General features: G+C 43.9%; 1 long non-coding RNA gene across 2 annotated transcripts; it reads left to right on the top strand.

Annotated features, from left to right (window-relative positions):
* LOC141077564 (uncharacterized) lies at positions 1-25,933 on the top strand. Of its 2 annotated transcripts, XR_012227588.1 has the most exons (4): positions 1-98; positions 16,571-16,649; positions 18,583-18,664; positions 22,930-25,933. It is a non-coding gene; the product is annotated as an uncharacterized lncRNA (long non-coding RNA). The 2 variants fall into 2 exon arrangements; XR_012227587.1 differs by lacking the exon at positions 22,930-25,933 and having other exon boundaries at positions 18,583-19,001.
* Positions 25,934-26,995: the final 1,062 nt, after the last annotated feature.

The raw sequence follows: 26,995 nt of genomic DNA on the forward strand, positions 1-26,995 counted from the left end.
CCTCCCCTCCTGTGACCTCATCACAGGTCCTGTGCACAGAGCAGTCATATATGTGTCGGACCCTCCTGCACCTTCTGCTTTCTGGGCCGGTTCCTCCTGTGAGTCCTATTAACCCTTTCGCTCCCTGTGTTCTCCTTTCTGACAGGACAATCTCTGAATTCGGACAGTGTGACAGGAATTTCAGCAATGTGGAAGGAAGAAATGACAATTGTACTTTATTTCCTCACAGAAATGTGACTTTCCCCCAATGTATCATTGTCCCAAAGGTGACAGGAGCGCTGAGGCCGCACAGTGCGCCGTGTCTCCTGAGTGCCGATACCCCACAGGCTCAGGAGGGAAGGGGCGCCATTGTGACTGGGATAGACGGCGGACGCCGTGTGACGTGTGAAGAGCTCTGACACCAGAACAGCAGAGACCCCACAAGTGGCCCCATGTTACCCCCTCCACCTCTGGGGGCTCATCTAGGGGGCAGGGAGGATTATTAACCCTCAGGGGAGTCGCTTGTGTAATACACGACTGCTCCGTTTGGGGGTCACCCAGACAATTTTGTGTTTTCCATGAAAACTCCGACTTTTATTCATCTATTGAGTTGCCAAATGAATTTAACCCCTTAAAGGGAGTCTGTCACCCCATTTTAGCACTATAAGCTGGGGCCGCCGCCATCAGGGGCTTATCTCCAGCATTCTGTAATGCATTCTGTAATGCTGTAGATAAGCCCCGATGTAACCTAAAGATAAGAAAAACACGTTAGATTATACTCACCCCGGCGTCCCGTCCGGCGCCTCCCATCTTCATACGATGATGTCCTCCTCCTAACTTCTCCCTCGGCTCCTGTGCAGGCGTGCTTTATTGGCCCTGTTGAGGGCAGAGCAGAGTACTGCAGTGCGAGGGGCCGGGAAGGTCACAGAGGTCCCGCGCATGCGCACTGCAGTACTCTGCGCTGCCTTCTACAGGGCAGATAAAGCACGCCTGCGCAGGAGCCGAGGGATAGGAGGAGGACGTCATCGTATGAAGATGGGAGGCCCTGGACCGGACTGCAACACCCACCGCCCCCCGGTGAGTATAATCTCACGTGTTTTTCTTACCTTTCAGGTTACATCGGGGGCTTATCTACAGCATTACAGAATGCATTACAGAATGCTGTGGATAAGCCCCTGATGGCGGTGGCCGCAGCTGATAGGGCTAAAATGGGGTGACAGATTCCCTTTAATGAATGGAGCTTTTTACATTTTTCGCTTCCCTTATTTCCAGAGCCATAACTTTTTTATTTCTCCGTCAGTATGGGCGTGTGAGGGTTATTTTTTGCGGGATGAGTTGTGCTTTTGAACGACACCATTGCTTCTACCATGTCTTGTACTCAAAACCGGGAAAAAAATTCCAAGTGCGGTGAAATTGCAAAAAAAGTGCCATCCCACACTTGTTTCTTGCTTGGCCTTTTTGCTCGGTTCACTAAATGATAAAACTGCCCTGCCATCATGATTCTCCAGGTCATTACGAGTTCATAGACACCAAACATGTCTAGGTTCTCTTTTATCTAAGTGGTGAAAAAAAATACAAAATTTGCTAAAAAATAAGCACAATTTTCCAAGCCCCGTAACGTCTCCATTTTTCGTGATCTTGTGCTTGGTGAGGGCTTATTTTTTGCGTACCGGGCTGATGGTTTTAATGATGCCACGTTTTTGCAGATACATTCTTTTGATCACCCGTTATTGCATTTTAATGCAATGTCACGGCGACCAAAAAAAACGTAATTCTGTCATTTGATTTTTTTTCTCACTACGCCGTTTAGCAGTCGGGTTCATCCTTTTTTTATTGATAGAGCGGGCGATTCTGAATGCGGTAATACCTAATATCTGTAGGTTTGATTTTTTTTATTGTTTTATTTTGATTGGGGCGAAAGAGGGGTGATTTGAATTTTTATGTTTTTTATTTTCTTTAATTTTTAAACACTTATTTTTGGCATGCTTCAATAGCCTCCATGGGAGAGTAGAAGCATGCCATACTTGATCGGCTCTGCTACATATGGGAGATGAGCAGATCACCCATATGTAGCAGTAATACAGCAATTGGCGCTCATAGCAATCTGACGGCAACAACCATAGAGGTCTCTATGAGACCTCTGATTGTCATGGCAACGCTGACACCCGATCACGTGACGGGGGTTGGTGATACGCTCATTTCTGGCTGGACGCCGGAAGTACTAGTTTAATGCCCGCTGTCAGTGTTTGACAGTGAGATTTAACTAGTTAATAGGCGCGGGCAGATCTTGATTCCACCCGCGCCTATTGCCGGCACATGTCACCTGTTTATAACAGCTGACATGTCGAGGTTTTGAAGTGGGCTCACCGCCGAAGCCCACATCAAAGCAGAGGATACTGAGCGCTGATGTACTATCCCGTCAGCGGTCTGTAAGGGGTTAAAATCTCGTCCAGACATTGACAAGGTTCGAAAAAAAGATTTTTATTTGAAATAATAATTTTCTCCTTTAAACTTTGCTTTCGTCAAAGAATGCCCCCTTGGCAGCAATTTCAGCATTGCAGACCTTTGGCATGTGTACCATACGGTCAAGCTGCTCCCACAACTGCTCAATGGGGTTGAGATCTGGTGACTGCGCTGGCCGCTCCATTACAGACAGAATACCAGCTGCCGGTTTCTTCCCTAAATAGTTCTTGCATAATTTGGAGGTGTGCTTTGGGTCATTGTCCTGTTGTAGGATGAAATTGGCTACAATCAAGCGCTGTCCACAGGGTATGGCATTGCAAAATGGAGTGATAGCCTTCCTTATTCAAAATCCCTTTTACCTTGTGCAAATCTCCCACTTTACCAGCACCAAAGCAACCCCAGACATCACATTACCTCCACCATGCTTGACAGATGGCGTCAGGCACTCTTCCAGCATCTTTTCAGTTGTTCTGTGTCTCACAAATGTTCTTCTGTGTGATACAAACACCTCAAACTTGGATTCGTCTGTCCATAACACTTTTTTCCAATCTTGTTCTGTCCAATGTCTGTGTTCTTTTGCCCATATTAATGTTTTCTTTCTATTAGCCAGTCTCAGATATGGCTTTTTCTTTGCCACTGTGCCCTGAAGGCCAGCATCCCGGAGTCGCCTCTTCACTGTAGACGTTGACTCTGGCGTTTTGCGTGTACTATTTATTGAAGCTGCCAGTTGAGGACCTGTGAGGCATCGATTTCTCAAACTACAGACTTTAATGTACTTGTTACTCAGTTGTGCAGCGGGGCCTCCTACTTTTCTTTCTACTATGGTTAAAGCCTGTTTTTGCTCTAGGAGTAGTACACACCGTTGTAGGAAATCTTCAGTTTCTTGGCAATTTCTTATATAGAATTAATTTCTAAGAACGAGAATAGACTGTTTTTTTCTGGCCATTTTGAGAGTTTAATGGAACCAACAAATGTAATGCTCCAGATTCTCAACTAGCTCAAAGGAAGGTCAGGTTTATATCTTCTCTAATCAGCCAAACTGTTTTCAGCTGTGCTAACATACTTACTTACATACTTTTCAAGGATATTCTAACCATCCATTAGCTTCTTACACAGTTATCAAACACAAAGTACCATAAGAACACTGGAGTGATGGTTGTTGGAAATGGGCCTCTATACACCTATGAAGATATTGCATTACAAACCAGATGTTTGCAGCTAGAATAGTCATTTACCACATTAACAATGTATAGGGTGTATTTCTGAATCATTTAATGTTAGCTTCATTAGAGAAAACTATTTTCTTTCAAAAATAAGGAAATTTCTAAGTGACCGTAAACTTTTACATGGTAGTGTGCTTTAATATTAGCCGTATTTCCTGTTGGCAGGTATACCTTTTCTTTTAGGATTTGATTAAAAACTTCCACCAGTGGAGAAGAAACCTCTTCTACTAATGTTTTATAGAACTCCCCTGGCAGCCCATCTGATCCGGGGGCCTCGCTATTTTTCAGGGAGTTAATAGTGTCTAGTATCTCTTCCTTTCTTATTGTAGAGTTGAATCTTTCTCACCTTCTGAGACTGTTGGGAGGGATAGTCTGTCTAGGAATGTCTTCCCCTCTTCTCCATCTACTGGTTCTTGTTCATACACTGTGTTATAGTATTTATGCCAGCTGTCATTTATGATTTTTGGGTCTGTTTGTGGTGAACCTTTGTGATCATTCAGGCTACCTATAAATATCATAGGTGTTCGACCTTTTGCCAAGCGAGCCAATAATGAACCAGCCTTATTACCGTATCTAAAAATTCAGACGTTTTTTGGTTCCCCCTTATTCTTTCTAGTCTGTCCAGCTAAAGGTCAAATTCTGCTTTAGCTTTGATCCATTTATGCCTATTTTCTAAATTGGGTCAGTTAACCCCTTAACCCCCAAGGGTGGTTTGCACGTTCATGACCAGGCCAATTTTTACAATTTTGACCACTGTCACTTTATGAGGTAATAACTCTGAAACACTTCCATGGATCCCGGTGATTCTGACATTGTTTTCTCGTGACATATTGTACTTCATGTTAGTGGTAAAATTTAATTCAATTAACTTGCGTTTATTTGTGAAAAAAACGGAAATTTGGCGAAAATTTTTAAAATTTCGCAATTTTCCAACTTTGAATTTTTATGCCCTTAAATCACAGAGATACGGCACACAAAAAACTTAATAAGTAACATTTCCCACATGTTTACTTTACATCAGCACAATTTTGGAACCAAAACTTTTTTTTTTTAGGAAGTTATAAGGGTTAAAAGTTGACCAGCGATTTCTCATTTTTGCAACACCATTTTATTTTTACGGACCACATCACATTTGAAGCCACTTTGAGGGGTCTATGTGATAGAAAATACCCAAAAGTGACACCACTCTAAAAACTGCACCCCTTAAGGTGCTCAAAACCACATTCAAGGAGTTTATTAACCCTTCAGGTGCATCACAGGAATTTTTTGAATATTTAAAAAAATGAATATTTAACTTTTTTTCACAAAAAAATACTTCAGATTCAATTTTTTTTTATTTTACCAAGGGTAACAGGAGAAATTGGACGCAAAAGGTATTGTGCAGTTTGTACTGAGTACGCTGATACCTAATATGTGGGGGGAATCACTGTTTCGGCGCATGACAGAGCTCAGAAGGGAAGGAGCGCCGTTTGACTTTTTCAATGCAAAATTGGCTGGAATTCAGATCGGATGCCATGTCACGTTTGGAGAGACCCTGAATTACCTAAACAGTGGAAACCCCCCACAAGTGACCCATTTTGGAAACTAGACCCCCCAAGGAACTTGTCTAGATATGTGGTGAGAACTTTGAACCCACAAGGGCTTCACAGAAGTTTATAACGTACAGCGGAACAATAAAAAAATCATATTTTTTCCACAAAAATAATCTTTTCACCCCCAATTTTTATTTTCCTAAGGGTAACAAGACCCTAAAAGTTATTGTGCAATTTGTCCTGAGTACGCTGATACCCCATATGTGGGTGTAAACGACTATTTCGGCGCATGGCAGAGCTCAGAAGGTAAGCAGCGCCATTTGACTTTTTTGGCTGGAATTGAGATCGGACACCATGTCGCGATTGGAAAACCCCTGATGTACCAAAATAGTGGAAACCCCCCACAAATGACCCCATTTTGGAAACTAGACCCCCTAAGGAACTTATCTAGATGTGTGGTGAGCACTTTTAAACCCCCAGTGCTTCACAGAAGTTTATAATGACCGGGCATGAAAATAAAAAAATCGTATTTTTTCCACAAACATGATCTTTTAGTCCCCATTTTTTTTATTTTCCCAAGGGTACAAGGAGAAATTGGACCCTAAAAGTTGTTGTCCAATTTGTCCTGAGTGCGCTGATACCCCATATGTGGGAGAAAACTACTGTATGGGCACACGTCGGGGCTCGGAAGGGAAGTAGTGACGTTTTGGAATGCAGACATTGATGGAATGCTCTGCAGGTGTCATGTTGCATTTGGAGAGCCCCTAATGTACCTAAACAGTGGAAACCCCCCCACAAATGACCCCATTTTGGAAACTAGACCCCTAAGGAACTTATCTAGATGTGTGGTGAGCACTTTGAACCCCCAAGGGCTTCACAGAAGTTTATAACGCCCGGGCGAGAAAATGAAAAAAATCATAATTTTTCCACAAACCTGATCACTTAGTCACCATTTTTTTATTTTCCCAAGGGTAGCAGGAGAAATTGGACCCCAAAAGTTGTTGTCCAATTTGTTCTGAGTACGCTGATACCTCATATGTGGGAGTAAACTACTGTATGGGCACACGTCGGGGCTCAGGAGGGAAGTAGTGACGTTTTGGAATGCAGACTTTGATGGACTGGTCTGCGGGTGTCGTGCGTTTGGAGAGCCCCTGATGTACCTAAACTATTGAAACTCCCCACAAGTGACCCCATTTTGGAAACTAGACCCCCCACGGAACTTATCTAGATGTGTGGTGAGCACTTTGAACCCCCAAGTGCTTCACAGAAGTTTATAACGCCCGGGCGTGAAAATAAAAAAATCATTTTTTTGCACAAAAATGATATTTTTGCCCCCAATTTTTTATTTTCCTAAGGGTAACAGGAGAAATTGGACCCCAAAAGTTGTTTTGCAATTTGTCCTGAGTAGGCTGATACCCTATATGTGGGGGTAAAACACTGTTTGGGTGCATGGCAGAGCTTGGAAGGGAAGGAGCGCCGTTTGACTTTTTCAGCGCAGAATTGGCTGGAATTGAGATCAGACGCCATGTTGCGTTTGGAGAGCCCCTGATGTGCCCAAACAGTGGAAACCCCCAATTCCTAACTCCAACCCGAACCCCAACACACCCCTAACCCTAATCTCAGCCCTAACCCTAGCTCTAACCCTAATGGGAAAATGGAAATAAATACATTTTCTTTTAATTTTATTGTTTTTCCCTAACTAAGGGGGTGATAACGGGGGGTTTGATTTACTATTTATGGCGGTTTTTATATTTGGCAGCTGTCGCACGCTAAAAGACGCGTTTTATTATAAAAAGTTTTTGCATCACCACATATTGAGAGCTATAATTTTTCCGTATTTTGACCCACCGAGTCATGTGAGGTCTTATTTTTTGCGGGACGAGTTGACGTTTTTATTGATACCATTTTCGGGAACGTGACATCTTTTGATCGCTTTTTATTCCGATTTTTGTGACGCAGAATGAACAAAAACCAGCGTTTCATGAATTTCTTTTGGGGGGGTGCGTTTACACCTTTCCGCCTGCGGTAAAATTGATAAAGCCCTTTTATTCTTCGGGTCAGTACGGTTACAGCGATACCTCATTTATGTCATTTTTTATGTTTTGGCGCTTTTATGCAATGAAAACAATTTTATATAAAAAATAATTATTTTTGCATTGCTTTATTCTGCGAGCTATAACTTTTTTATTTTTTCGCTGATGATGCTGTGTGGCGGCTCGTTTTTTGCGGGACAAGATGACGTTTTCAGCGGTACCATGGATATTTATATGCGTCTTTTTGATCGCGCGTTATTGCACTTTTTGTTTGGCGGTATGATAATAAATCATTATTTTTTGCTTAGTTTTTTATTTTTATTTTTTAAGGGGTTCGCTAAAGGGGTTAACTAATGGGACAGTTTTATAGGGCGGGTCGTTATGGACGCGGCGATACCAAATATGTGTACTTTTAATGTTTTTGTTTTTTTTATTTCCAAAAAATGAATTTATTAGGGAATATATATATATATTTTTTTAATTTATTTAGCGATATACAGTCATGGCCAAAAGAATTGACACCCCTGCAATTCTGTCAGATAATATTCAGTTTCTTCCTGAAAATGATTGCAAACACAAATTCTTTGGTATTATTATCTTCATTTAATTTGTCTTAAATGAAAAAACACAAAAGAGAATGAAGCAAAAAGCAAAACATTGATCATTTCACACAAAACTTCAAAAATGGGCCGGACAAAAGTATTGGCACCCTCAGCCTAATACTTGGTTGCACAAGCTTTAGCCAAAATAACTGCGACCAACTGCTTCCGGTAACCATCAATGAGTTTCTTACAATGCTCTGCTGGAATTTTAGACCATTCTTCTTTGGCAAACTGCTCCAGGTCCCTGATATTTGAAGGGTGCCTTCTCCAAACTGCCATTTTTAGATCTCTCCACAGGTGTTCTATGGGATTCAGGTCTGGACTCATTGCTGGCCACCTTAGAAGTCTCCAGTGCTTTCTCTCAAACCATTTTCTAGTGCTTTTTGAAGTGTGTTTTGGGTTATTGTCCTGCTGGAAGACCCATGACCTCTGAGTTAGACCCAGCTTTCTCACACTGGGCCCTATATTATGCTGCAAAATTTGTTGGTAGTCTTCTGACTTCATAATGCCAAGCACACGGTCAAGCAGTCCAGTGCCAGAGGCAGCAAAGCAACCCCAAAACATCAGGGAACCTCCGCCATGTTTGACTGTAGGGACCGTGTACTTTTCTTTGAATGCCTCTTTTTTTCTCCTGTAAACTCTATGTTGATGCTTTTGCCCTAAAAGCTCTACTTTTGTCTCATCTGACCAGAGAACATTCTTCCAAAATGTTTTAGGCTTTTTCAGGTAAGTTTTGGCAAACTCCAGCCTGGCTTTTTTATGTCTCGGGGTAAGAAGTGGAGTCTTCCTGGGTCTCCTACCATACAGTCCCTTTTCATTCAGATGCCGACGGATAGTACGGGTTGACACCGTTGTACCCTTGGACTGCAGGGCAGCTTGAACTTGTTTGGATGTTAGTGGAGGTTCTTTATCCAACATCCGCACAATCTTGCATTGAAATCTCTTGTCAATTTTTCTTTTCCGGCCACATCTAGAGAGGTTAGCCACAGTGCCATGGGCTTTACACTTCTTGATGACACTGCGCATGGTAGACACAGGAACATTCAGGTCTTTGGAGATGGACTTGTAGCCTTGATATTGCTCATGCTTCCTCACAATTTGGTTTCTCAAGTCCTCAGACAGTTCTTTGGTCTTCTTTCTTTTCTCCATGCTCAATGTGGTACACCCAAGGACACAGGACAGAGGTTGAGTCAACTTTAATCCATGTCAACTGGCTGCAAGTGTGATTTAGTTATTGCCAACACCTGTTAGGTGCCACAGGTAAGTTATAGGTGCTGTTAATTACACAAATTAGAGAAGCATCACATGATTTTTCGAACAGTGCCAATACTTTTGTCCACCCTCTTTGTTATGTTTGGTGTGGAATTATATCCAATTTGGCTTTAGGACAATTCTTTTTGTGTTTTTTCATTTAAGACAAATTAAATGAAGATAATAATACCAAAGAATTTGAGTTTGCAATCATTTTCAGGAAGAAACTGAGTATTATCTGACAGAATTGCAGGGGTGTCAATACTTTTGGCCATGACTGTATTTTAAAATTATTTTTACACCTTTTTTTTTTTTAACTTTATTTCATTGTCCCAGGGGGGACATCACTGTCCTGTGACAGATCGCTGATCTGTCACATCACAGATCACTGTGACAGATCAGCGATCTGTCACAGGCATTGAAGCAGACTTCCTCATGTCTGCGCTTTGCAGGCACTGAGGAAGCCAGCTCCCTGCAGGCCCCCGAAGGTCCCCGTCGCCATCTTGGATTCGGGGACCTGCAGGGAAGGAGCCCCCCGCAGCAGCGCTGCATATTGCGCTGCTCTGGGGGGCTCAGGGAAGCACGGAGGGAGCCCCCTCCCTGCCGATGCTTCCCTTTAACCCCTTTCTGCCATCCGACGTACTATCCCGTCCACGGTACCCGGGCCCGTATGACCGTGGACGGGATAGTACGTCGGGCCCTTTAATGCGATACCGTGACTAAAGTCGCGGTGATCGCATTAAAATTCCGACGCCATCTCACCTTAGAAAAGATGGCGTCGGCATCCCGGGCTGCGATCCCGCCCCCCCGGCATCCAGAGCGCTGTGATTGGCTGTTCAATTCTGAACAGCCAATCGCAGCGTTTCTCATTGTTTCAGCCAATCAGCTTGGCTGAAACAATGATGTCCTAGGCTGGGATCGAGTACCGATGTACTCGATCCTAGAGCCGGTGCCTGGCAATGCCAGGCACCGGCAAAAAGCACCCGGATTGGCGCGATCGCCGATCTGATCGATCGCGCCAATCGCAGTGCACAGCGGCGCTATATCGCCGCTGTGCCCTGCCAGTACCGGCCAGGATTGGTGCTATATTAGCACCGATCGTGCTGGAGCCTGATGCAGGCCCAGCAGGGCCTGCAGGAGTTGGCTGGCGCGATCGATTAGATCGGCGATCGCGCCAACCACAGGGCACAGCTGCGGTCACCATGTGACCGCTCTGTGCCCTGCTGGTGACCTGGGCATGACCTGCCTAGTAATCGGAGCTGTGAGCTCCGATTCTAGGCAGTTGCCATGGTCACCAGGCAGATCAGGGATTGGTGGGATCGATGTAATCATTCGATCCCACCAATGACAGGTCACAGCAGCGATGTGACCGCTCTGTGACCTGCCCCCTGACCTGCCTCTGACCTGTCTGACCTGTCTGCAGGGGTCCTCACTCTAGCTGAGGATTCCTGCAGAGAGGTCGGACGCAGCAAGAGCTCCTGTGCTGGGTATTGTGGTGCCACAGCTTGTAGCATCACAATCCCTGCAGAAGAAAGAAGAAGAAGAAAGAAAACTACAATTGTAAGTGTTAATTGATCCCTGATCCCCTGCCCAATCTATCTTCACCCCCCCAATCTATCTTCATCCCCCCATCCCCCCTCCACCCCTCCTCTTACCCCCCTTCACCCCCCTCCACCCCCCTTTTACCCCCCTCCACCCCACTTTTGCGCCACCTCCGTGCGCAGCCGGCGAGCGTTGATCGGTGACGCAGTTCACCGATCAACACTCGAGCTCGCTTTTTTTTCCTTAGCCCCCTTTGCGCCACTTCCGTTCACACATTCCGCAGCCGCAAAAGTTGGATAGGTGACACACGTCACTTATCCAAGTTTGTGCCTGCTGTTTTTCATTTTTTTCACCCCCCTTTGTGCCACCTAACTACAACCCTAACTGTTGATCCCTGCCCAATCTCTCTTCATCCACCCCAATCCCCCCTTCCCCCTATTTTTACCCCCCTCCACCCCACTTTTGCGCCACCTCCGTGCGCAGCCGCCGAGCGTTGATTGGTGACGCAGTTCACCGATCAACACTTGAGCTCACTTTTTTTTTCCTTAGCCCCTCCGTACACACATCCCGCAGCTGCGAAACTTGGATAAGTGACACAGTTCACTTATCAGAGTTTGCCGTTTTCCTTTTTTTTTTTTTTTTCCACCCCCCCTTGCGCCACCCCTTGCGCACATCCAGCAGCCTAGTTTTGATAAGTGACACTTATCAGCTAGGGCCTGCTGTTTTAGACTTTTTTCCACAGCTTTTTCTTTACAGAAATTTTACACCAATCACTCCCCCCCCCCCCCCTCACGTACACATACAGTTTTCAATAAAGTGTACACCCAAGCACCATATTTACACAAAAATGTCATCAAATTCATCCCAACAGCGCTATTCAGTGGAGGAGGCATATGCTTTACTTGCCTCCGAAAATGATAGCGATTTGGATGACGATCCGACTTTTCTTTATTTTTCGGATTCTTCATCCTCTTCTTCTTCCTCTTCCCCCTCCTCATCTTCCTCCTCGGGTCCTGCGGAACCGCCACGCAGACGCTCCAGGACAGAAGATGAGGCAGCGCCCACCATGCCCGCAGCTGACCCAGTGCTCCCCGTATGGACCTCGCCCCCCGAAAATTACGAGCCACTGATTCCTGATTTTGTGGCAGAATCAGGAATCAAGTTTGACACCACCGGCCTCACAGAAATTGACTTTTTCAAAGTCTTTTTCTCTGAGGATTTTGTTAACCTCATGGTGGAGCAAACTAATTTTTACGCTCTTCAATTTTTGGAGCAAAACCCGCGTTCAACATTTTCAAACTGGTCTCCTGTAGACGCAGTTGAAATGACGCAGTTTTGGGGCCTGGTCCTTCATATGGGGATACTGAAGAAGCCGGAAATTCGGCAATATTGGAGTGTTGATATTTTATACAACACTCCAGTGTTCCGAATGGTCATGGCCCGGACGCGTTTTGAGGCCATCCACAAGTTTCTGCATTATACTGATAATGCAGAGTGTCCCGCACAAGATGACCCCAACTTTGACCGTCTGTTCAAAGTTCGGCCGGTCATCGAACACTTCAACAAAAAGTTTGCTGAAGTGTACGTGCCCCAAAGGAACATCTGCGTGGATGAGTCCTTGGTTCACTTCAAGGGAAGGCTGCGATTCCGTCAATACCTGCCCAGTAAGAGGGCCAGGTACGGAATCAAACTCTATAATTCGTGTGAGAGTACCTCAGGGTACACCCACAAGTTTAGAGTTTACGAAGGGAAGGACACCCGGATTGAACCCCCTGAGTGTCCTCCTTTCCTGGGAGTGAGTGGGAAAATTGTGTGGGATTTGGTGCAACCACTGCTGGATAAAGGTTATCACCTCTACACTGATAACATTTATACCAGCATCCCACTCTACAAATCCCTCTCTGAGCGACGTACCGCAGCCTGCGGTACTGTCCGCAAAAATCAGAGAGGCCTCCCGAAGATGCTACTTGGGCAGATGCTCCGAAAAGGTGAGAGCAGAGCCCAATGTAGCGACCACCTGCTGGTGGTCAAGTACAAGGACAAGAGAGATGTCCATCTCTTGACCACCATACACGGTGATGGCAGTACCCTCTGCACTGTACGGGGTACCTCTACACAGGTCCTCAAACCGACATGTGTAGTGGGGTACAACAAAAAAATGGGGGGAGTTGATCTCTCCGATCAACTCCTCCAACCGTACAATGCATTGAGGAAGGCCAAGGTGTGGTACAAAAAGCTGGCCGTGCACATCGTCCAAATGGCAATGCTCAACGCATTCCTGCTGTCACAATGTGCATGCCCCAGCGATACGTCGTACCTTCATTTCCAGGAGGTAGTGGTTAAGGCCATGATGTTTGGCGCTCAGGAAGGAGCGGGCCCCAGTACTTCAGGAACTGAAGGTGCTCGTATTGTCCCAGGTCAGCATTTTCCGGGGGTGGTCCCGCCAACCCCAAGAAAAGGTAAGCCGCAAAAAAGGTGTCGAGTGTGTTACAAAAAAGGAATACGCAGGGACACCATTTACCAGTGCGACACCTGCCCCGAAAAACCTGGCCTGTGCATGAAGGATTGCTTCAAATTGTACCACACCTCCATGCACTACTAATTTACATTAGATTAGTTGGGGGCACATCTAGATTTGTTCATTGGGGGTCTAGTATCCAAAATGATGTCATATGTGGGTTTTTTCCTGTTTAGGCACATCAGGGACTCTGCAAATGGAACATGACGCCAGCAGACCATCAAAGTCTGCATTCCAAAACAACACTACTTCCCTTTCGAGCCCCAACGTGTGCCTAAACAGTTTTTTCCCACATGTGGGGTACCAGAGTACCCAGGACAAATTGGACAACGACTTTTGGGGTCCAATTTCTCCTGTTACTCTTGGGAAAATTAAAAATTGGGGACTAAATGATCATTTATGTGGGAACAAAACAGGATTTTATACTTTCACGCCTGGGCATTATAATCTTTAGTGAAACACTTGGGGGTTCAAAGTGCTCACCACACATCTAGATAAGTTCCTTAGGGGGTCTAGTTTCCAAAATGGGGTCACTTATGGGGGGTTTCTACTGTTTAGGAACATCAAGGGCTCTGCAAATAGAACATGACGCCCGCAGACCATTCCATCAAAGTCTGCTTTCCAAAACGTCATTACTTCCCTTTCGAGCCCTGACGTGTGCCCAAACAGTAGTTTTCTCCCACATGTGGGGTATCAGGGTACTCAGGACAAATTGGACAACAACTTTTGGGGTCCAATTTCTCCTGTTACTCTTGGGAAAATTAAAAATTTGGGACTAAATGATCATTTATGTGGGAACAAAACAGGATTTTATATTTTCACGCCTGGGCATTATAATCTTTAATGAAACACTTGGGGGCTCAAAGTGCTCACCACACATCTAGATAAGTTCCTTAGGGGGTCTAGTTTCCAAAATGGGGTCACTTGTGGGGGGTTTCCACTGTTTAGGCACATCAGACGCTCGTCAAACGTGACATGGCGTCCGATCTCAATTCCAGCCAATTTTAGGTTGAAAAAGTCAAACGGGGCTCCTTCCCTTCTGAGCCCTGCCATGTGCCTAAACAGTGGTTCCCTCCCACATATTGGGTATCAGCGTACTCAGGACAAATTTGACAACAACCTTTGGGGTCCAATTTCTCCTGTTACCCTTGGGAAAACAAAATATTGGGGACTAAATGATCATGTTTGTGGAAAAAATATGATTTTTTTATTTTCACGCCCGGGTGTTATAAACTTCTGTGAAGCCCTTGGGGGTTCAAAGTGGTCACCACACATCTAGATAAGTTCCTTAGGGGGTCTAGTTTCCAAAATGGGGTCACTTGTGGGGGGTTTCCACTGTTTAGGCACATCAGACGCTCGTCAAACGCGACATGGCGTCCGATCTCAATTCCAGCCAATTTTAGGTTGAAAAAGTCAAACGGGGCTCCTTCCCTTCTGAGCCCTGCCATGTGCCCAAACAGTGGTTCCCCCCCACATATTGGGTATCAGCGTACTCAGGACAAATTTGACAAGAACCTTTGGGGTCCAATTTCTCCTGTTACCCTTGGGAAAACAAAATATTGGGGACTAAATTATCATGTTTGTGGAAAAAATATGATTTTTTATTTTCATGCCCGGGTGTTATAAACTTCTGTGAAGCCCTTGGGGGTTCAAAGTGGTCACCACACATCTAGATAAGTTCCTTAGGGGGTCTAGTTTCCAAAATGGGGTCACTTGTGGGGGGTTTCCACTGTTTAGGCACATCAGACGCTCGTCAAACTTGACATGGCGCCCGATCTCAATTCCAGCCAATTTTAGGTTGAAAAAGTCAAACGGGGCTCCTTCCCTTCTGAGCCCTGCCATGTGCCTAAACAGTGGTTCCCCCCCACATATTGGGTATCAGCGTACTCAGGACAAGTTTGACAACAACCATTGGGGTCCAATTTCTCCTATTACCCTTGGGAAAACAAAATATTGGGTACTAAATGATCATGTTTGTGGAAAAAATATGATTTTTTATTTTCACGCCCGGGTGTTATAAACTTCTGTGAAGCCCTTGGGGGTTCAAAGTGGTCACCACACATCTAGATAAGTTCCTTAGGGGGTCTAGTTTCCAAAATGGGGTCACTTGTGGGGGGTTTCCACTGTTTAGGCACATCAGACACTCGTCAAACGCGACATGGCGTCCGATCTCAATTCCAGCCAATTTTAGGTTGAAAAAGTCAAACGGGGCTCCTTCCCTTTTGAACCCTGCCTTGTGCCCAAACAGTGGTTCCCCCCCATATATTGGGTATCAGCGTACTCAGGACAAATTTGACAACAACTTTTGGGGTCCAATTTCTTCTGTTACCCTTGGGAAAATAAAAAAATTGTTGCTAAAATATTTTTGTGACAAAAAAGTTAAATGTTCATTTTTTCCTTCCACGTTGCTTCTGCTCCTGTGAAGCACCTGAAGGGTTAATAATCTTCTTGAATGTAGTTTTGAGTAGCTTCAGGGGTGCAGTTTTTAGAATGGTGTCACTTTTGGGTATTTTCTGCCATATAGACCCCTCAAAGTGACTTCAAATGTGAGGTGGTCCCTAAAAAAAATGGTTTTGTAAGTTTTGTTGTAAAAATTAGAAATCGCTTGTCAAATTTTAACCCTTATAACTTCCTAACAAAAAAAAATGTTGTTTCCCAAATTGTGCTGATGTAAAGTAGACATGTGGGAAATGTTATTTAGTAACTATTTTGTGTCACATATTTCTCTGTTTTAAGGGCATACAAATTCAAAGTTTGAAAATTGCAAAATTTTCAAAATTTTTGCTATATTTCTGTTTTTTTCATAAATAAACGCAAGTTATAGCGAAAAATGTTTACCACTAAAGTGAAGTACAATATGTCACGAGAAAACAGACTAAGAAACGCCTAGATCCGTTGAAGCGTTCCAGAGTTATAACCTCATAAAGGGACAGTGGTCAGAATTGTAAAAATTGGCCTGGTCATGAACGTGCAAACCACCCTTGGGGGTGAAGGGGTTAACTCCCGGTACACCGCGATCGTGTTTGATCACGGTGTGCAAGGGGTTAACGTGTCGGGGGCGGTCCGTGACCGCCCCTGACACATTGTGCCGGGTGTCAGCTGTGATAATCAGCTGACACCCGGCCGCGATCAGCGGCGCTCACCACGTGGGCGCCGCTGATCGCTGTGACGTACTATCCCGTCCCTGGGAATGAAGTCCCAGGGCACATGGACGGGATAGTACGTCACATGGCAGAAAGGGGTTAAACACGGAGGTATGAATAAGGCCTTATTCAGGGACTGGCAGTAATAGAATAGTAAAATCCATCCAGTGATCCTCCAATGTCTGCTGGACATGGGATGGGGAGAGTTTCTAGTTCTGTTAGAACATAGACACCAGACTTCTTGCTGTTAACCAGTTAATGCTTTCTTGTCCACCACACTGCAGTGTCCAAAGAGGAAGACGGTGAGACAGGCAGCGACATCGCATCAGAGAGCTCGTGACCTCAGAAGATCCCCAGATCCTGGTATTGTGACATAATATTAAGAGCAATATTCATTCATTGATATTACTCTATAGAAGGGAACCTGTTGCCTCGTTTTGCTGCTGTAAGATGCGGCCACCGCCTTTAGGGGCTTATCTACAGCATTCTATAACGCTGCAGATAAACCCCCGATCTAACCTGAAAGATGAGAAAAAGAAGTTTTCTTACACTCACCCGGGGGCGGTCCGGTCCGATGGATGCCGCAGCGATTTTTGCCGGCAGTTTTTCCGCCTCTGCCCCGTAACGGATCACTTATGGCCACACTGCGTTCGGCCTCATTCATTCCCTGTGGGAATTATGAACATCTGCTGCACTTGCGGTTTTGAACTTGCAGTGAAACAAAAAAATCACAGCTCGCAGCGTTGTTTTCCGTTGCTGCAAGTACAGCATTTGCCGGATCTGCCGCGAATGGCAAAAATGGCTGATGTGACAGTAGCCTAAGTCCCTGACGACAGTGTCTGCATTAGTCATACTCATCAATGGGGGGGCAGCACTAAAAGTGCCCAGGGCAGCACAAACTCTAAATACGGCCCTGAGCGGAGGCTCCTGTTTTGGATAATAAGCCAACATGATCACATCTGCTCCAAATGAAAAGAAAATTAGTTTATTACAATGAGAGTTCGTTCACATAAGTATATGATATGGTCGAGAACTATCCGATGTCTTATCAGATGGCGCTAGACCCAATATTATACCATGGGGCAGAGCAGAGCTGTACTCTGTATCTCATACTAATTCAGCATGAGAAAAAAAATCACAGCCACTGGCCACCTCCTGATGGGCACCATGAAGAATGTGACGTGACCAGATAAAGTCCATCATCACCCTGCACCTTGGTTCAGCCGGACGTGGCTCTTCTCTAGCACATGATGCTCACAAAGGAGTCACAAAAGCATTTTTTTACCAGGCAGATATTCTATATCCTGTTCAAATTGTTTTTATTGAAAATGTCCTAATTATTATACAATCCAGGTAATGACGGTCACAGAGGAGCGCCAGCCGTGCCTTCTCTGGGGAGATCAATGCAGCTCCTGCCGGGTGCCTCCAAAGAGGAAGGAGGTTGCGATGCTGGATGAACCCGGTCAGACGGAGCGCAAAGAGAGGGGAATGTAGATTTAAAATCTTCTTATATTAATCACATTGGACTACATTAATAAAAGAAGATTTTAAATCTACATTCCCCTCTCTTTGCGCTCCGTCCGACCGGGTTCATCCAGCATCGCTAATTATTATACAAGATAGAGTTAAACAAAATAAAGGAAAAAAAGGGGAAACAAGGGAAAATAAAGGAAAATGGGAGAAGGAACTATCGCAAAGCAACAACAGTTATTCTATCTCTGATACATGTACCAAGAGATACTAAGATCAAGGGTAAGACAATGGAGTTATCATTTCTTTCACATTATCTCACCATTGTGATAATGAAACTATCACATATTATGGAAGCTATGTTCCTGATCAGGGCTGCCAAAAGGAATTTCAGGGCCCCATACTGGCAAAATTTTTGGGCTCCCATGAGACTCCGTCCAGGCTCCACCCCAGTTCTGCCTCCACTCAAGCCCCGCCTACACCCCTCAAACTTTCCACAGTCCCACCACCCACTCTTGGAAAAACTCTTCTGCCCCATCCTCACCAATCACACACTAACTGTTCCCATGGAACCGTATCACATACATAACCATCAGCTTTTGTTTTGACCAACGGATTTTTTAAGCCTGCCACCACGACAAGGTAGACTCTTTTGGCAGGGCCCTACTCTACTCTAACCTATTAAACGTTTCTTAAAATATCCAATAATCTTATTAGCAATATTTTCTATTTATTTTTCTTTAAGGGAATGTGTCACATACATTTTTTAAAGTAATTGAGATCCTATTGTTATAATCTTTTGTATAATCTGTATTTCTGATTGCAGATTATTGTATGCTGTTTCCTGAACATTTATGGAAGCTGCTCTCTTGCCTGTTTGGAGATATGGATATTGGACATATACATGTGTATGTATATCATAAGACATTATAGGGGACTCTATTTCCTTGGGAGAGTTTTCTATTCATGTTCTCATGTTTAGTTTCATGCAGATGTCATTGTGCAGGAAGGGGGAAGAGGAGAGCTGTGACATTACCTACTGGGAATGGTGGATTCTGTTATCTCTCATTGTAATCCTGCTTGTTATGATAATGAGGTGACTGCTAATAAGGGATCTCTTCTGGAAGTCCCAGTCTATTAGAAAAGTTGTTTCTGTTTATTATTTTATGATATAAGGGGTTACATACTTTAAACTCAATTCTTGCAAAACTTTTTTAACTATGATTAAAAGGATTGGCCATGTTCTGTTTATTGGTCACGAATGTGTTTGAGATGATAGGGCTCTTACTAATATGGCCTTTCTTGAATTACAGCAACAAATATGAAATATGGGAAATAGAAATATAGGCTATGCTGAATTTCTGCACTAAATGCCTTTTAATCATCTCATATAATTGTAGATCGTGAGCCCTCGCGGGCAGGGTCCTCGCTCCTCCTGTGCCAGTCGTGACTTGTATTGTTTAAGATTATTCTACTTGTTTTTATTATGTATACCCCTCCTCACATGTAAAGTGCCATGGAATAAATGGTGCTATAATAATAGTAATAATAATATACTCATTGGTTAATAATAATAACTACCGTAGAGAGTGGACAATGCCCAAAACATAAAAGCTTCATAACACATTCCCACTAAATATTTTGCTAACTAAATCTATTTTCATAAGAGTCATTTAGTTAAATCCTTTGGTCAATTACATAAAGTGCAAAATTACAGTGCCAATAACAAAAGAGAAAACAGACAAAACAAAAACAACACATATAACAATAACATATAACACAATAAAAATAAGGTCATTTTGTGAGACCAGAGAAACATAATATAAAAACAACAAAGAGTATTGCACACAATCTAAGGAACTGAAGCAGGTCCGACCCCCCTCTTTGCTTCTGCTCACCGGGCACCATACACTAGTACGGGCAGTAATGCCCTGATGGCGGCCCTGTCCCTGCCTACATGAAGTATGTAGCTAGTCTACATAGATCATGGGATGTCAGACATCCATTCCTGGCTACCTACAGTTGCCATTTCATCTAAGTACTCAGTCAATCTATATTAAAAGGAAACTGTCACCCCCCCCAAGGTCATATATGACCTATTAATATGGGCACACAGGTAATAGGTACTAGTCCTACCTGTATACCTCTTATTAACGGTCTTGTTGTGGAGAAATGTTATATTCTGTCTTTACGTTAATGATTTCTTCCATGCTCCGGGGCATTCTCTGCCTGGAAGAAATCCCTGCCCTCTCTCCTCATTACAATACTGCCCTCCTCCCATCAGCGCCAGTAATAGCCCCAGAATCCTGCGCCTGAGCCATGCACCTTGTCGGCGCGCACACCAGAGATTACTGGAGCGGAAGGCGCCGGCACCTCTGCAGAAGATCCCTGAGTGCAGTACCCATAGAAGGGAGGATGAGATATGTATTTCTGGGGGAGTGCAGGGCGCAGGCATGGGATTCCAGGGCCAAAACTGCCGTGCATGAGAGGGGGTTAGTATTACAATGAAGAGAGAAGGCAGGGATTTCTTCCAGGCAATGCAAGCCCCAGTGCCTGGAAGAACTCATAAACTTAAAAAAAGAATATAACATTTCTCAATAACAAGACCATTACTATGAGGCATACAGGTAGGTCTAGCGTAACATTTCTATTACCTGTATGCCCAAATTAATAGGTCATATACATCTCGGGGGGTGACAGATTACCGTTAAAGCATAAACACACATAGATAAGAATTAATATATATAATATGATGACGACAGCCGTCCAGACCTGCATCCCACCACAAGAAACAGTCCAGAGTAATCCCTGGAGAATGCTATCATCCTCAATGACACAGTGAGGGGCTATGCGCCCCCTTCTGATCTCAGGCTATTTACTCATCTAGGAGTGTCTGCTCAAACTGTTGGGGTGCAGCTGTGGGACCCTATTTTCAGAGATGATGTCCTCCACTCAAGTCTCAAAAAGCTGAAAGGGTCTTCAGGAGAGGTGGGTAGTCGAGCTAGGCTATCAGACGGTCACCTCTGTAGCTGTAGTCATCCTTCCTATGGTACTATTCAGGGGTGGACATGTTATTAGTGCAAATTGTGAAATTGCACACGGGCCAAGAGGTAAGGGGACCCATTTCCACCTCCAAAGCAGATACAATTGTGCATTATGATGAGTTATTGGGCTGATCTTTCGCATAAAGACATAATATATCCACAAGACCATTAATATGAGTCATACAGGTAGGTCTAACGTAACATTCCTATTACCTGTATGCCCATATTAATAGGTCATATACGTCTCAGGGGGTGACAGATTACTTTTAAAGCATAAACACACATATATTAATTCTTATCTATCTAATAGGATGACGACAGCTGTCCAGACCTGCATCCCACCACAAGAAACAGTCCAGAGTAATCCCTGGAGAATGCTATCATCCTCAGTGACACAGTGAGGGGCTATGCGCCCCCTTCTGATCTCAGGCTATTTACTCATTTAGGAGTGTCTGCTCAAACTGTTGGGGTGCAGCTGTGGGACCCTATTTTCAGAGATGATGTCCTCCACCCAAGTCTCAAAAAGCTGAAAGGGTCTTCAGGAGAGGTGGGAAGTCGAGCTAGGCTATCAGACGGTCACCTCTGTAGCTGTGGTTCCATTCAGGGGTGGACAGGGTGGACATGTTATTGGTGCAAATTGTGCAACTGCCCACGGGCCAAGAGGTAAGGGGACCCATTTCCACCTCCAAAGCAGATAAAATTGTGGATTATGATGAGTTATTGGGCTGATCTTTAGCATAAAGACATAATATATCCACAAGACCATTAATATGAGGCATACAGGTAGGTCTAGCATAACATTTCTATTACCTGTATGCCCATATTAATAGGTCATATACGTCTCGGGGGGGAGGGGTGACAGATTACCTTTAAAGCATAAACACACATATATTAATTCTTATCTATCTAATAGGATGACGACAGCATTCCAAACCTGCATCCCACCACAAGAAACAGTCCAGAGTAATCCCTGGAGAATGCTATCATCCTCAGTGACACAGTGAGGGGCTATGCGCCCCCTTCTGATCTCAGGCTATTTACTCATTTAGGAGTGTCTGCTCAAACTGTTGGGGTGCAGCTGTGGGACCCTATTTTCAGAGATGATGTCCTCCACCCAAGTCTCAAAAAGCTGAAAGGGTCTTCAGGAGAGGTGGGTAGTTGAGCTAGGCTATCAGACGGTCACCTCTGTAGCTGTGGTTCCATTCAGGGGTGGACAGTGTTGGACATGTTATTGGTGCAAATTGTGCAACTGCCCACGAGCCAAGAGGTAAGGGGACCCATTTCCACCTCCAAAGCAGATGAAATTGGGCATTATGATGAGTTATTGGGCTGCAAAGGATCCATATATTGTTCATGCACAGTGTCCCTCTTCCGCCTGTGTCTTCCAGTGGCTCCAATATATAATTAATTTCCTGCAGTGAGAATCACATCACATTAATAATTTCCCGGCAATCAAGCTCAACATCATCAATCCTATCACTACCAATACTGTGTGGGCTTTTGAAAAGTTGAGAGTAAATTATGTAACCCAACTCTGATAGACCCCATCCAGAAAAAGGGATTCCATCCCTCCTTGGATATATCCCCAGCTTTTTGCTGCAGCTCCTTTACTTTATCCATTATTGAATCATGTGCATCTTCTAGGAGCAGCATTGCTCACCTATAACAGCGCAAGTGCCCCCTTCACCTGCTAACAGGCAGACAAGCGCCATTGTCTTCTGAAGGGCTACTATCCTCATTAGTGACATCACAAGTAGAAGCTAATGGAGGTGACGCCAACAACCAAAACATTTGGTAGTAGTAGTAGCTTATGGGGGCAAAACTAAGCACCAAAACATTCCGTGAAATGACAAATAAGAGCTAATGTGGGCGGAGCCAAGAACCTCACTTCCATTGAAGTGCATTGCCCAATATACTAGAGATCAAACGCTATGAATCCTCCAATGTGGGGGAAGATCTGACTAGCTTCACTGCATATGGAGCTAATATGTATATACATCGGTGTTGTACAAGGATTTCCCAATATTGGTTGGATTTATATTTTTGATCTGGACTGTATATTACTATATGTCTCAATAACATCCGACAATTACATAGTTATCTTCATGTTACACGTGTTCCCTTTACAGGATATAACTTTAATCTCCCAGATTTGGATGATTCTCTAACAATACATGGCCTAAAAATCGAGAAGTCGTCATGTTCCAGTTCTGGCTGAGGGGATCCTCTCAATTATAACTAATCTATGGAGCTGATGAGCAAGAAAGTCAGAAGCCAGAATCATGTGATGGATAATCGGTAAATCGCTGTCATTTCTGGGCTTGAAGATAAATCCCGTCACACCCTATACATCTCCCTTTACTATTGGTAGAAGAGCTGTAATGCTTGGACAGCTCCTAATCTGAGGGGTTCACTAATTATTTTGGACCTGCTTGTATTATATAGAATAAAGACTCCATAATGAATAAAAAATACATGAGAAATAGATGATAGAAGAGAATGAAGGACACAACAAGAGATGACATAGAGCCGACTTACCGCTCTCTCCACCGTCTGCAACTGTCAGACGGAATGTTGGCTCTGCAGCTCCATACACAATGTGTGTGATGTCATAAGGCAAGGGGGCGGAGTCAGAAACCTCAACATTCCGTGACATCAGCAGCAGGAGCAGCAGTTATTTACAGAGACCAGAGCAGGCCACACAACCCATTCATTACCATATAAATGAAATTGACTCTAATTATCCATCTTGACCTCTTAAAACTTTCAAAAAATGCCAAAATGTCATTATTACCATACATTGTAATTCCGGAGTAGTTTCCACTGATGTGAACAGTGATAAATCGACAATAATAACCCATATATCCCAGTATTACAGAAGATTAGATGATATGGATGGTTGGATGTGGAGGTGGACATGCTGCTGTAGGATAAATGGCCAGAAAATAGGGGAGGACACTATAGACAGTGTTACTATATACCAGGATTGGGCTATTAATTTTCCCAAGTGGCTATATGAGAGACCATAACATATTAATTACTATTATTATTTTATATTAATAATAATTGTATAACTTAATATTGAGTAGAATTAAATATGTTGACACCCCCTACATACCATATGAACCCATATACAGCCCCCTTTATACCTCTATATACTGTAAGAGCTCACACCTAGCTTCCTACATACAGTATGAGCCCTTACATAGCCCCTCCACATACATTGTAAGAACCCCCCTAGCCTCTCTATATATAGTATGAGCCCCCACATATCCTCTCTATATTCAATATCAGTCCTCACATAGTGCTTTGTATATAGTATGAGACCAACGCTAACCAAAAAAGGGTACACTAATGTCAATAATGATCCCAAATAGAGTGCAACACCTAGCCTATAAACTAATGAAGCCAAAAGACACGGAGAAAAAGAAAAGCCAAATAACCCGGTATACACCTCCGTATATAAAAAAGTGAGAAAACCTTTATTTCATCATGGACATGGTAACTTTAAAAACATTTAAAATACACAACAAACCAATAGCCCAAAAGTCCCCAAAAAGCCCATAAGCCTTAAATACAACCCATGTAATGGGTGAATGGCAGCCCCCAGCATATGCAGAAAGAAAATACATGTGTCATACGGTGATAATGATAAATGAACCTATAACTACAAATATAAACAGAATGGGTGATGGTACATGCAGGATGCGACTAATCAACATCATTTCCCATTGCACAGGTATAAACAGTCAGAAAATAGAGACTCCCACATATACCAAAGCATGTATGCAAAGAAGTCACCCTAAAATAGTTGTGACAATACAGATGACGTCAAAAAATGGGCATAACTGACTGAGAATGCTATAATGAAATAAAAGTATGATCACCCAAAATGAGAAAGCCAGACACTGACATGGGGGCGGCAAGAAGTCCCGAGGGGGACAAGAAGGGAGAGTGGGAAGAGGCCCCACGCGTATCGCCGCTTCGTCAGTCAGTTATGACTAAATCCAGAAACTGTTGACTACTGGTGACAGATACATAAGAAAAAAAGGAAGCGCATCACAGAAGAATATACAATTCAAGTCACCTTTATTCCATCCAGGTAAAAAATTAGAACATTCATGGTACAAGATTATTTTACGACTAAGGTCTTCAGCCAGAAACGCGTCAGAATGAACATGTTTTTAATCTTGCACCATGGATGTTCTAATATTTAATCTGGAAGGAATAACTACTTGAATTCACATTCTGCTCTGCCCTCCAGTTCTTTAGAAGGAACATGAAGCAATTTGACAGCCTTTTAGGCAGATAGGTCCAAGTTGCCATCTCCTAGTCTGTGGTTAGGCTAGCTCTGCCCCGTAGGCACCACTAGGGACTGCGGTGCCAAGAGATCTATTCTGTACAAGAACCGTCAGGGTCAGTTGCAGCTATTTAGTGTATAACCTATTTCCCAAGTGAGTTACCACACAGGCATAACACCCCGATTTGCCTGAGCTACTTGTGAAGGAACGCCTCGTGTGCGCACATTTCCACAAGACAGCTACAGCTGCCGCTGATCTAGCAGTGCTTCAGCAGCTCTTGCAAGTGCCAGTTCACACACTGGTGTGCGACGTGACCATACTCTGGAACCCCACATTACATATGTTGGCAAGTGTTTGTGAGCAGCAGAGGGCAGTAGTTGAATACGAGCTACAACATGCCGGTCAGTATTCCGATCAGTCTCCGCACATAACAACTGACAAGTTGGCATTACCAATTACCATCGATTACCAATATACAACACTACAGAGAGAGGTTGAGCTTTGTCCGGGGTAACTGTATCCCTGTAGAGACTTGTTATTAACACTATTATTTAGTCCTCTATCTCTTAAATCTGTGTAGTTATATCCTGTAAGTGAATGGTCACTGATACATTGTCTCTAAATCTGGATAATTGTGTCCCATTGGCCAGATAAATACCTTATATTCCAGGACCTGGGAAATTGTATCCCAGTAGTGATAGCTCTACTGCTTTATACATTATACCTATCCTGCTGGCTAATGGTCTGGCTAAATGTATCCCTCTACTGTCAGCAACTATTGTATTTCTAATTGCACTTTAATCTTATTATTATATAATTTTTCAATAAAGGTTATATTTTAGTAGACTTTAGTTAGGGTTTATTTGCTGTCTCAGATTTTTCCCTCTCCCCATATTGTATACACATACATCTCTTCCTTGCCCCCCAAGCTGTGTATTCAAATCTTCCCCAACCCCGTTACAATAAATCGTCAGTTTCTTCAGTTCCATTGGAGCACTTAGCACCGATGCTGTTTGCGCCTCTGAGGCGCCGTCGAATGACGTCAACAGGGTGATCACATGACTTGATCACGCTGCTGACATCGCCATATCCCGGTGGTCAGGACTTCAATTGTGCTCAGTCCGTCTAAAAAATGCAAGTACAATTGATCACTGGGATCCGGCGCACTTCATCTTCTCTGAGCTTGACATCCGTCTCAGAGAACAGCCGACTCCTAGTCTGCCTGGCCCATAATGCAACCTCCAGGAAATCTCCTCGGACCGCCGGATGAGGCGGCTCAACAGTGTTCCCTTGCCAGCTGAACCAGGGTAGATACCCCTCCTGCCCTCCCCTAGACATGCCTCTGGGTTAAGGCTAAATACCTGAAGCAGTTGCTGTTTTCTATAAAATTTATAAAAAGCAGTACATTATAGTAATACCTTGACTAACGAGTGCATCTACTTATGAATTTTGCGAGATGCGAGCCGTCGCTCTGTCAGCTTTATGATGTGAGCCGAGATCTGAGTTACAAGCGAGCGAGCTTACACCACTCACCTCGTGGTTACCCTGCCGTGCAAGCACCTCTGTCATTGCTTCATTGTTCGACTATGGTCCTAAAAATGTGAGTTGCCCTGTCAGTTCTTTTTACCTGTTCTTGTGATTCAGGACCTTACCATCTTTTGCTGCACACAGGTTTTTGGTATTACCAACGTTGCCATTTTCCTGGGGTGGACTCTATTTTTAGCACTGCATGCTGCATGTATTTGACATGGGGCTGTTCATAGGATAATGGTTATTTTTTGGTTCATTCTTCTGCTAATTTTGCTGTTAATGAATCTTTTTTAAAAACTCCTAATAAAATAATTGGTGTGGTTTTTGGGGGGCTGGAACGGATTAATTGCATTTCATTTCATTT

The sequence above is a fragment of the Dendrobates tinctorius genome, unplaced genomic scaffold (genome assembly GCF_039654945.1).
Source record: "Dendrobates tinctorius isolate UK_male_01 unplaced genomic scaffold, ASM3965494v1 ptg000456l, whole genome shotgun sequence".
NCBI lineage: Eukaryota > Metazoa > Chordata > Amphibia > Anura > Dendrobatidae > Dendrobates > Dendrobates tinctorius.